At 39.5% G+C, this 11,048-nt stretch overlaps 1 protein-coding gene across 1 annotated transcript in view; it reads right to left on the bottom strand.

The window, feature by feature from the left end:
* The window catches only part of Fyn (FYN proto-oncogene, Src family tyrosine kinase), a 195,528-nt gene that overhangs the window by 108,516 nt on the left and 75,964 nt on the right, over positions 1 to 11,048 (bottom strand). The window contains exon 3 of the mRNA XM_013032792.1: positions 2,882 to 2,951. The gene's annotated coding sequence lies outside the window, so the exon portion shown is untranslated. The remainder of the gene's footprint in view (positions 1 to 2,881; positions 2,952 to 11,048) is intronic.

The following is an 11,048-nucleotide window of genomic DNA, read 5'->3' as shown; positions in this document are numbered from 1 at the left end:
TTATCTGACTCATACATATACTAGATATTGCAAATAAGGGAAACCATGGGAAAAAAGGTAATTTCTTATGAGCCTTTTAGCTCTCAGAATTCTTAACAAACTGTGTGTGTGTGTGTGTGTGTGTGTGTGTGTACAGTGTGTACATACTCTGGCCCTGGGGCTTGAACTTTGGGTCTGGGTGCTGTCCCTGAGCTTTTGTGTGCAAGACTAGTACTCTACCACTTGAGCTACAGCTCCACTTCCAGATTTTGTGGTACTTTAGTAGAGATAAGAATCTCACAACTTTCTTGCCTGGGCTGGCTTTGAACTGAGATCCTCTGATCTCAGCTTCCTGAATAGTTAGACGTGAATCACTGGTACCCAACTGAACAAACTTTTTTACACTCTTACATTCATATAATTCAAGGTTGAAATATTTTAAAAAATGTGAATCCTCAAAATGGTGATTACTTTAGGCATTAAATTTTTTTATCATTATTGCTAACATCAGTTTCTTAGCCTCAGCACTATTAATATTTTGGGCTGGATCATTCTGTGTGTGTGTGTGTGTGTGTGTGTGTATTTCTTATACATCTTGGAATACTTAAGCAACATTCCTGGTGTCTATCCTTATATATACCAGTAGTATACACTTTCTCCCTCAGTTCTAACAACCAAAAATGGCTCCGAAATGACGAAATGTCCTTTGGAGGGCAAAACTGTCCCATGTTGAGAACCACTGCTCTCTTTTGTAATTATTTGTCTCCTGCCCCCTGATATGGCCAGGAAAAACGAAGTCTAAAATTTTCAAGGCATTCACAAGTTATTGATTTTAAGAATTTCAAACTTCCTGACATGTGAGGCATCCTGACACACTTCCACCTCAAAATATTAATAAGTAGCACTACTGCTATCTCCCACTCAATCATTTAGTACATCAAAGAGGATAGGTTTGCTCACCCAAATTTCTGGACTACTATCCTCCTGAATGGAAATTTTAGAGCTCCATTCTTAGAAGACTGCTCAACAGAAATCCTTCATAACCCATCACTAGCCCTCAGCACTGATAGTACTGAATGAGGTTAGAATTTGAGTGTTTACTAACATCATCTACTGAGGCAATGTGTCTGGGTCAGACCATTCAGACACAGTTCTCTCTACTTGGCATGTGCAAAGGAGAGGCATGGTAAAGCAGATGTCTCCTCCAAGAGGTTCATAGGGTGAGAAAAGATATGAACATCACATTGGAGGACTAAAAGTACAAGAATGAATGGTGGGAAGTTCAGCTGGTGACTGGTATGTGGAAAAATGGGTGGGCTTAGAGACTGACTAATACCAGTAGGTGATTAAAAAAATCCCTAAATATTTATTATGTTCCTTAGATCATTGTTTTTCTTTCTTCCCAATCTCCTTCTCTTTTCTATCCTTCTCTTTCTCTTGATCAAGTTAAGGTAACTGGCTTCTTTAGTTGTTACCAGTTGTTTTGTCTAGCAGTTTATTTTTCTCCATTTTAAAAATTAAGGTTAAGTTTGGTGTGGTGATACATGCCTATAGTACCAGCTTTAAGGAGGATGAGGTAGGAAGATTGTATTTTCAAGGACATCTGGGCTATACAGTGAGATTTTGCCTCAGAAACTAAGACAGAAATTAAGGTGTAATTTACATACAACAAACTGATCTTTTCTAGCATACAGCTCTGTGATTTTTCATGAAAACACAGCTTCATCAACACAATCACAATTAAGAAATGGAATAATGTTAATGATGTCTTTCTAAAATAATTTGTGTTTAGTTATTTTAAGATAAAATATTTGCACATCTATATGGCATACAGTATAATAATGTCACACATGTGGACAATGTAGTAATCAAATCTGGGTGAAAGCCTGTGTATCACCTCAAAAATCACTTTATATAGTGTGAACTTTTGTGCTCTTTGCTAATAGTTGGATGATTTTCCATTCTTCAAGCAGCTAATTTCCTACTTCTTTCATTTTAATGTATAGGCCATAAAAGTTCCCTGTTTTGGAGATTATTTTTTGGTCTGTAAGTTCGTTATTTGTATTACATAGCTGGCTTAGTAAATACACTAAATTGACAGAGCATTTTTGTGTGTTTGGGTGGTGGGGGGTGGGGGTGGTAGTACTGGGTTTGAACTCAGAGTCCAGCACTTGTTAGGCTTGCTTGCTTTGCTAGGTCTCTACCATTAAACCCATACCTTCAAGCTCAACTTTTTGGAGATGGAGTCTCATGGACTTTTCAGCCTATGCTACCTTAAGATCTCTATCTTTGGATCTCAGTCTCCTGAGTAGCTAGGATTACAGGTATGAGCAACTAGGGCCTGGCAAAGATATTATTTACCTTACAACCTCTTTCCTAAATCCAATCTTATATGTTAGAAAATACCACTCTAATAACCAGAAGAAAAAGATTAGTTTTTAAAAGCTGGTGCCTCTGGCTAGCTACTCAGGAGATTGGGATAGAAGGATCTGAGGATTGTGGTTTCTTGCCAGGAAAGGCAGAAAAGTCCATGAGAATCTTTTCTCTAATTACCACCCCCTGCCATCAAACAAACAAACAAACAAACAGAAGAGAGCTGTGGCTCAAGTGGGAAAGCCCAGGCCCCGAGTTTAAGCCTTAAGACTGGCAAAAAAAAAAGAAAAATATCCACTTGTCAGAAAGCTCCAATTCATTATGACATTCAATTACAAAACTCCATTCCATTTAAGATTTTTACAGATGTAAAAGATGTGCAGACCAAGGCAACGGCTTGCCTTTGATAATAACACTCTATTTTTTAAAAAAGTAATATAAATAAATGTACCAATACATTAGTAACATTTTATTTTTTAAAAAGTAATAGAAATAAAAAAGTAATAGAAATAAATGCACCAATACATACCAAAATTTCCACCAACTATCACAAACTTTATATACACCACATGTCTTCTAATACAGCAGCAGGACTGGTCCTAAAAAATATCACAAAAGACAAAACCAATCATCCAACAGACATAATCTAATCACCTTGTGCTTCTCTGGAAATAGTGATCTCTCTTTCTCTGTTTTGGACATCCATCAATATACAGAATTCCAATTATCAAGTTCTGCCCCTTTGCTTTTCACAGGAAAATGAAAACAATTTATAAATTACCTCACTACAAGCAAATAAAGAAAGAAAAAATGGGGGCTGGGAAGGTGGCTCAGTGGTAGAGTGCTTGCCTTCATGCATGAGGCCCTAGGTTCCTCGGCAAAACATAAGCAGAAAAAGCCAGAAGTGGCGCTGTGGCTCAAGTGGTAGAGCTCTAGACTTGAACTAAAGAGCTGAGGGACAGCGCCCAGGCCCAGAGTTCAGGACCCAGGACCGACAAAGAAAGAAAGAAAGAAAGAAAATACAAGACAAATACAAACCATGCTTATACGTGGTTTGAATTTTGATCCTTTAAAATTATCAAAGAAAAGTATCTAAAATTGAACTCATAACATTTTTCCTAAAGCAATGCTTCTTTCTTTTACCCTCCTTTCTCCTCAGTTCTCTGTAAGACCCTGAGTAAGTCTGCAAACTTTTCTAGGCTTCATTTTACTGTTTGTGGCATAGTGACTATGGCATTAACCTCATAGGGTTGCTATGAGGATTAAATAATATCAACTGAATGGTATACAAATGATACAGAAAAGTCTTAACAGCACCTGGGATATTGTAAGCCCTCAACAAACAAACTTCTATCATCATTGTCCTCATTCCCCAGGCTTGAGGCCTCCTCAAATGGCCTTCTTCTGTTGCACATCAGGACCTAAATCCTAGCACTGTGCTAGGATTCATTGCTCCTCTGCCTTCTCATCCTGACACTCTATGGTCTGGGTCAGGCCTTGCAGAAACCAAGCCCTTGGCCTCTAGTTTCTACCATTCCCACCAAATTTTTGGGCTCTGCAAAGCATCCTTTTCAAGCACAACTTGTCTAGTCCTTCCTTGGCAAACATGCCTTCCACTACTTCCCCTTACCTACACAATATGTGTGAAATCATGTCTGCCTGGGACTCAAGCTCACCCAGCTTTATTTCTACATGTTCTCACCAGATTTGGAAAATCTAGTCACCTGTCTTGCTGCTGGGTCTCTAGAAGGTCTGTCTCCTCCCTGGGATCCTTCTGTCCTCTCTCTGTCAGTAGGAGACCCAATCACTTTCATCACTTATACTGTGACAATCTATAGACATATTTCTTAGAATGTTTTTAAAAGCCTAAAATTAATAGACAAAAAGCACAGGATTCAAAAGAAGAAAAGTATAATGATACTACATACTTTACAAAACTGGAAGGAGCTTCTTTCAATAGCTAGATAGTTTATAGCAAAACTCTAATAATGATCATAATGTTTCTACCTTGATTTTTCCAAACTTGGTATTATTTTAATTCTTCTTTCTCTTAAAAAATTATATTTTGGGGCTGGGAAGGTGGCATGCATGGGGCCCTGGGTTCGATTCCTCAGCAACACATAAGTGGAAAAAGCCACAGTGGTGCTGTGGCTTAAGTGGTAGAGCACTAGCCTTGAGCTGAAGAGCTGAGGGACAGTGCCCAGGCCCAGAGTTCAGGCCCCATGACTGGCAAAAATAAAATAAATAAATAAATAAATTATATTTTATTTAAGTACTTCCTGTTTTATGGGAAATGCTCATTTTCTCATTCTTCTCATGAATATCAGCATGCACAGTAAGAAGGCATTCATGAGGGCTGCTTGACTCAATCAATAAATTAGAGTATAATATTGCTTTTCCACATGAGTTTTGCTAATATTAATATCTCTTTGGCAGCCTATGAGGTCCTCATTATGTAGCTGTGCACCTAAATGTCCTATACTCAAATTACAAAAGACTGAAGCTCAGTCAACAAAATGCTCTCTTCTTTTCTTCAGAGATGGAATGCTTAGTCTGTGTTGCTGACTTATAGGACTCTAGGAACATATCAGACATTCAATTATTCCATTATCACATAGCTCATGGACTACCTGAATGAGACACACATAATCCTGCCTTCCTGCAGCATCACATCTAGCAGTTTTCCCAAGCTAGTCCAGGGGAACTGAGAATTTCTCATCTTGCAGGGCCTTTGAACAGATCAATTTTTATTTTTTTATTGTGAAAATACTGTACAGAGGGATTACAATTACATGGGCAAGATAATGAGTACATTTCTTATCGAGCATTGTAGCCTCCTCCTTTGTTTCCCTTTCCCATCCCCCCCCCCCCCCCCCCCGCCCAACCCTGCTCCCCCACCCACCAAAGTTGTAAAGTTCGTTTTGGTTAGATAAATTTTTCTAAATGGACAAGGCTAGTTAAGAACTGTCTGGCATTCACCAGTGACCAAACTATAAGCCAGTTTCTCATCAGTCATACCAAAGTGAGCCTATGGTTTGGAAACTAGCAGATCAAATAGACACAACAGTAGAATTCCATCTTCTCTTCAAGCACTTTCCTAAAAGATGTCTTTGAATATGAAGTCACAGATGGCAAGTACCAGAGTGACTGTCTCAGGAAGGCCTATTCTACGGTTGGCTAGGGTTCACTCTGGGGCCACCGAGTCTGCTCCACAACAGGCTCTGGACTGTCAGTCTATCCTTTTTCCTAAATAGCTGCAGCACAGGATTCCTGTGCACCTTCTTTCAAAAATAATAAAAACAAAATAGTTTATACTTCTCAAATGAAGAATAATGATTTTTCTCCACTGAGAACCACTTATCAGGACATGGTGACCATTTGCTTTGGCAAAAATTTATCACTGGCTGCCCTTTCCATGCCTGACATCATGTCAAGTGACTCTTAGAACAAGTGGGAGTGTTCGCTTCTTCCCCAATGCCTACTAAGGCTGATGTGCTCTCCACTTAAAGAACAAAGGCTGAACTTGGAGTGATATTATTATATTTAAGAACATTTAGAGCCATTTCATTTAACTTGGTCTTTGTGAGACATACTACAAATATGGTATTAATCACCAATAAAAATAAAAATAACAGTGATTACAGGGAAGCTGGCATGACTAGTTTATCTTCTGTTTCTAGAATTATAATGCATACCCTGTCATAAATGAGTAATAACATTTTTATGGGTATTCCCACACAAGAATGTGTAACCCTGTGTACTTTGTGCTTCTAATACATACCACAGATTTGTGTGCTTCCTAGATTCAAGGCAATCTTCTAATTACATACTTGGAACAAGGATACCTGAGACAGTTTTCATTTCCATAAGATCATACCCACTTCCTTCTTTCTAAAAGAGTCCCCATGTTTCTCCAGCCACTGTGCTGGAGATTCTTAGAAATGTTGGATATGAAGTTCCATCTGAACCTGGTAATCTGTGTATACATTAAAACTGGAGAGCCTCTAATCAAGAGAAACCAGCCATTGGTTCAAGATGTGTGGCTCAATTTTAAGCCAATGAAATGTGAAGAATGTTTTGCTGGGAGCTTCTCTGCATTCTTCTGGGAGAACTCCTTCCTTCTGAATGTTGTGTGGGTGTAATGCTTGGAACTTCTGTAGCTGTATTGCTGCAGCCAGAGATAGTTCAAGTTATTACATAAGTTCAACCTGAAGTTTGTGGCACCCCTGAGTTTCCAATAAGTTTCTTATTGTTTATGTAGGCCTTCTTCGGTTGGATTTTCAACTATCTGCAGTTGGAAATTTTTCTGAGGAACTAATTCCTAAACAAAACATTGTAGAAAGAGCACGATGCCAAGGCACTGGGCATGTCCACATGTTGAAGAGTCCAGACAGGGAAGTTACAGAGAGACCAGACCAAGTTTAAATACTCATTTTGCTCAGGGAATTGATCCCTTTGTAGTATTTTCAAGTCCTCATAACCATCATTCATTTGTGCATTTTAAAACTTTTTAAAATCAGCTGGACTCAATGAACTAAAGGAAATGCTGAATACTTTCCAAATTATTTTAACCAGGTGGTCAACAGTTGGCCTTCCCCAGGAGTCATACAGATGTCACTTCCTGCAAAGACAATGGGAGACTAATTACTCAGCCTCACCCTCCACTAGGGAAGACAACCTGCGATATGTAATTACTGAAGGATAAATAAGGAAGAGCTTGGGGCTCTCAGAATTTGTTTCTGGATCTGCTCCAATTACTTGGGGAAACAGAAAAAAAGCACCAGCTGGTTTGGAAAAGATTTGAGACGTAACAGCTTAGGCAGCCACCTCTACCATTTTTTTTTACACTTCATTGGTACTTAGCAAAGAGCTTTCTGAGGAAACCAAATAGACTGGCTATTATATATTTTTTAAAAAATACACAAAGCCATATGTGGCTTTGGTATAACTGCTTTGCGTAGAGGAGTGATACAGGTGAGGAGAACTGGATATCTAAATTAACATTACCTCTGGTGGGTCCTAGCTTCTTAGCCACATGAGAGTATTCTGGGTTTGGCTAAGGTTGTGTTTGTGGTATTAACTTGATAGAACTTAGTTCCTATTAAGGAATGGTACAAATACAGAATGTTTCCCTAGGTCCTATATCCTTGGAACTCTTTTTTTCAAATCCCTTTTTTGCTTTCTCTTTCCTGACACTTCACACACTTCTAATATGCCCAACCACTTTTCTATGCAATGAGTTCAATCTGCATCTCTAGATCTATCTGTCATGTTCCTAGGGCATTTGCTACCCTGAAACAGAAAATGCCTTCAGGGAAGGGACTTTGTCTTGGTCATGGTTATGTTCCCAGTGATTGTACAGTGCTTGGCACAGAGTTCATGCTGTCTTTTGAACAAATAACCGAAAGCCCTTATCAGACTGAGTATGCCTCACAAGGGTTTCTTGCTGTCACTCCTAATTGACCTCTCTTACTTCGACTTTCCTTTTTACTCATTGATATACATGAATTTCTGGGCTTAGGTCCCTCCTAGAATATCTCAGATAAGAAAGACTTAGTGTGCCAGCCTCATGCTTTCTAAGTGAAAAACTGGGTCCACTGAGGCTGTGATCTGCCCAAGATCTTACAATAGTGGATAGTAGAGGTAGGATTTTAGCCAAGACTGCTGACCAAATGCTTGGGCCATCAATTTATGACTAGTGCAAAAACCTTCAATGTCTCTCAGGAGAACTTAGTACAAGGCCTGGTGATAGCAGGCACTCAAAAATATTTGTTGATTGGTTGAATAAATTAATGTGTCTCAAGCATATACCAATAGGCTTTGGTTTTCCTTAAAGTGGAACACTTTTCAAAAGACAGATACAAAATGGAGTTGAGAGAAGCTGCTATCATTTCTAGAATAAGAGTGAAATCTGGAATGCTAGACATTTCTCCATGTAGCATCTCTGAGCTGCTTCTAGGAACTACGGGATGGGACGCTGGTAAACTTGTGAAGTACAAGGTCAACCCAAGCCCTTCAACTTGGCTCCCAAACCACCTACCATCATTCCAAATTTACCTTTCAGTCTTAGGTTTCATTTCTTCTTCCTCCCTCAGGCCCAGCCTTACCACAGCCATTCCCAGCACTGCTTCCTCTTCCAGGCCTTCACCATTTCTTCCCTCTTATGTGCCCTTACCTTCATTTGAAAGAACAGAAAGCTAATCTGTCCCTCCAGGTAACTCTAATGACAGTGTCTTTCTAAAGTTCCTGTCCAATTTCCTCCCCTAGAATCAATCTTTCTACCACAGACCTTACATTACTATCTGCTCCCAGGGAAATAGCCAGCTTTTGAGTGCAAGGACCTTGTCTAGATTTTTTTTTCTAACATTTTAAACTGCAGCACCTGACTTTAGCACAATACCTTGAACAAAGAGACTTACGCTACATCAAAGTCTTTATTTATTTCTCTTAGTTCATCTTTGTAAGCAGATTACATAAGTTTCATAAAAAAGATTTTAAGTCTCCCACTTTGTAGCGTGCTGATATAGCCAGGGTTCTCATATACATATGCTAAGAAACACTGTAAATTTTTTTGTTGAATCTTATTTTGAAAAGGGGTGTGTGTGTGTGTGTGTGTGTATGTGTGTGTAGAGGAGAAATGAGTAAGGGGCCAGCGAGTTCTCTTCTCCTTCACAGCTTTCTTTTGGTTTGGGCTACCTGTGTAGTGTGTGGTACGTATTAGAAGCTTGTACACACAAATAACAAGGCATTAAAAATATGGTCCTTCCATGCTACAATAGTTTCTGTAAACATAAAGTCAATTGTCTAAAAAATTAGAGTTCCAAATGGTAGCAAAACACATTTAAAAAAAGCAAGCATACAAAGCCCAATCACCAAAGATGGATGATGGGGATGAGAAAATACAGTGTTCCTTAGGAAACACAGCCTACTTGGAGCAACAGGAGACTTCCCTTCTCATTGTGGGAATAGTGGGGAGCTTTGAAAAGGCTAGACTATTGAACCCCCCACCCCCATCTGTCAATTCTAGCTTCACTCCAAGTAGCTCTACAGACTCAAGCAAGGTGGTGGTGGTTTTATTATTTACTGGAGTGGGAGTAAATACCAGGGATTGGGGGAGAAGGTTGAAGAAGAGGAAAAAGTGAGTAGAGAAGATAACTGGAGAGACTCAGTCCACAGAAAGGTATTACTAAGGACAGACTAAGAGAGTAGGAGATCAAACTACAAAAGTCTGCTGCTTTTTTCATTGCGATGGGCAGCACAAGAGGGACAAGAGGTTCACTGTGAGCACCACAAAATCAGCAAAGAGCTCTTCCTTTACTAGTAAGGGCCTGGGTGCAGGGCTCCTAGGATCCTTGGCTCTGATACTAGACTAGAAAGACACAGATTCAGGGCTCAAAGGGTTATGCCCCTACAGGGCTACAGGGGTCAGGGGGGACTGCTTCACCACCACAACCTCCAGCACCTCTCAAGCAACAGTAATACTGATATCATTTTGTATTATTACTATAGTTAAACTCCTAGGTCAATGGTACCTAACTCATTTTGGGAAGAAATAAATGAAACAAAGGGCTCTGGAATATAATCAGTTAACTGATGAAACAAACAGTTAACTGTCTAAGACTATTAGAATGAAGTATACATGTTTAGTAATCACAGCTTTCTAGCAATGAATTCCTATCAATTTATCAACATCACTTATGTAACATATAAAAAAAGAAAATAAACAGGAGCTCTTGTTTCTGTAGTGTATTTCTGATTTGCCCTCTAAAATTATGCTGTTTCTAGGTCAAAAGCTATGTACATATGACAATATAAGATGCTAAGCAAAATTAACTTCAAGTTAGGGACACAAGAGGTTTTAACTTTCTTGTTGTTGTTTTTAATGTACATATTATGTACTATGTGATTTTTTTTTGTTTCTCTTGTATGTTCTCCTCCCATGGTATAACCCCTGTTTTTAGTGTATTTGATTCTGGTGCCCTGTATCTTGTATACACATTTTTATAATTTGGGGAGGGAAAGGGAAATAACAAAATGCCGAAATAAGGATACAGGTTGTCCCATTGTAACAAAAATGAGAGGTACAAGACACTATGTGGAAAATGAACTTTACAACTTTGGTGGGGGAGGGAGGAGTTGGGGAGGAGGGAAGGGAAGGGATGGTAGAACAAAACAAAGGAGGGGTAACAGTACTGGATAGGAAATGTACTCATTACCTTACTCATGTAACTGTAATTCCTCTGTACAGTATCTTTACAATAAAAATATCTTAAAAATTATGCTATTTCTAAAGACTAACAATCTTGTCTGGACACAGCACTTTGCTATAATTCAAATGCAAATACTGGACATGTCCCCTTGTTCCATCAAGCCAGACACCATTTTTGGGGGGGGAGGGTCCGGTTGTGGGGCCTGAACTCTGGGCCTGGGCACTGTCCCTCAGCTCAAGGCTAGCGCTCTACCACTTAAGCCACAGTGCCACTTCCGGCTTTTTTCTTTTTGCTTATGTGGTGCTGAGGAATGGAACCCAGGGCCTCATGCATGCAAGGCAAGCACTCTGCCACTGAGCCACCTTCCCGGCCCCGCCAGACACCATTTTTAAGATCCTCCAAGTTGACATTCTGGAGTGGCTCCTGGGAAGTCTGGGGAAATGCACATAGTGCCACAATACTGGGCAGATCAAGGTTGATAACATT

Source organism: Dipodomys ordii, unplaced genomic scaffold, assembly GCF_000151885.1.
Source record: "Dipodomys ordii isolate 6190 unplaced genomic scaffold, Dord_2.0 Scaffold157, whole genome shotgun sequence".
Lineage (NCBI taxonomy): Eukaryota > Metazoa > Chordata > Mammalia > Rodentia > Heteromyidae > Dipodomys > Dipodomys ordii.
The sequence above is the reverse complement of the archived record's forward strand: the minus strand, read 5'-3'. Positions and strand labels throughout refer to the sequence as shown.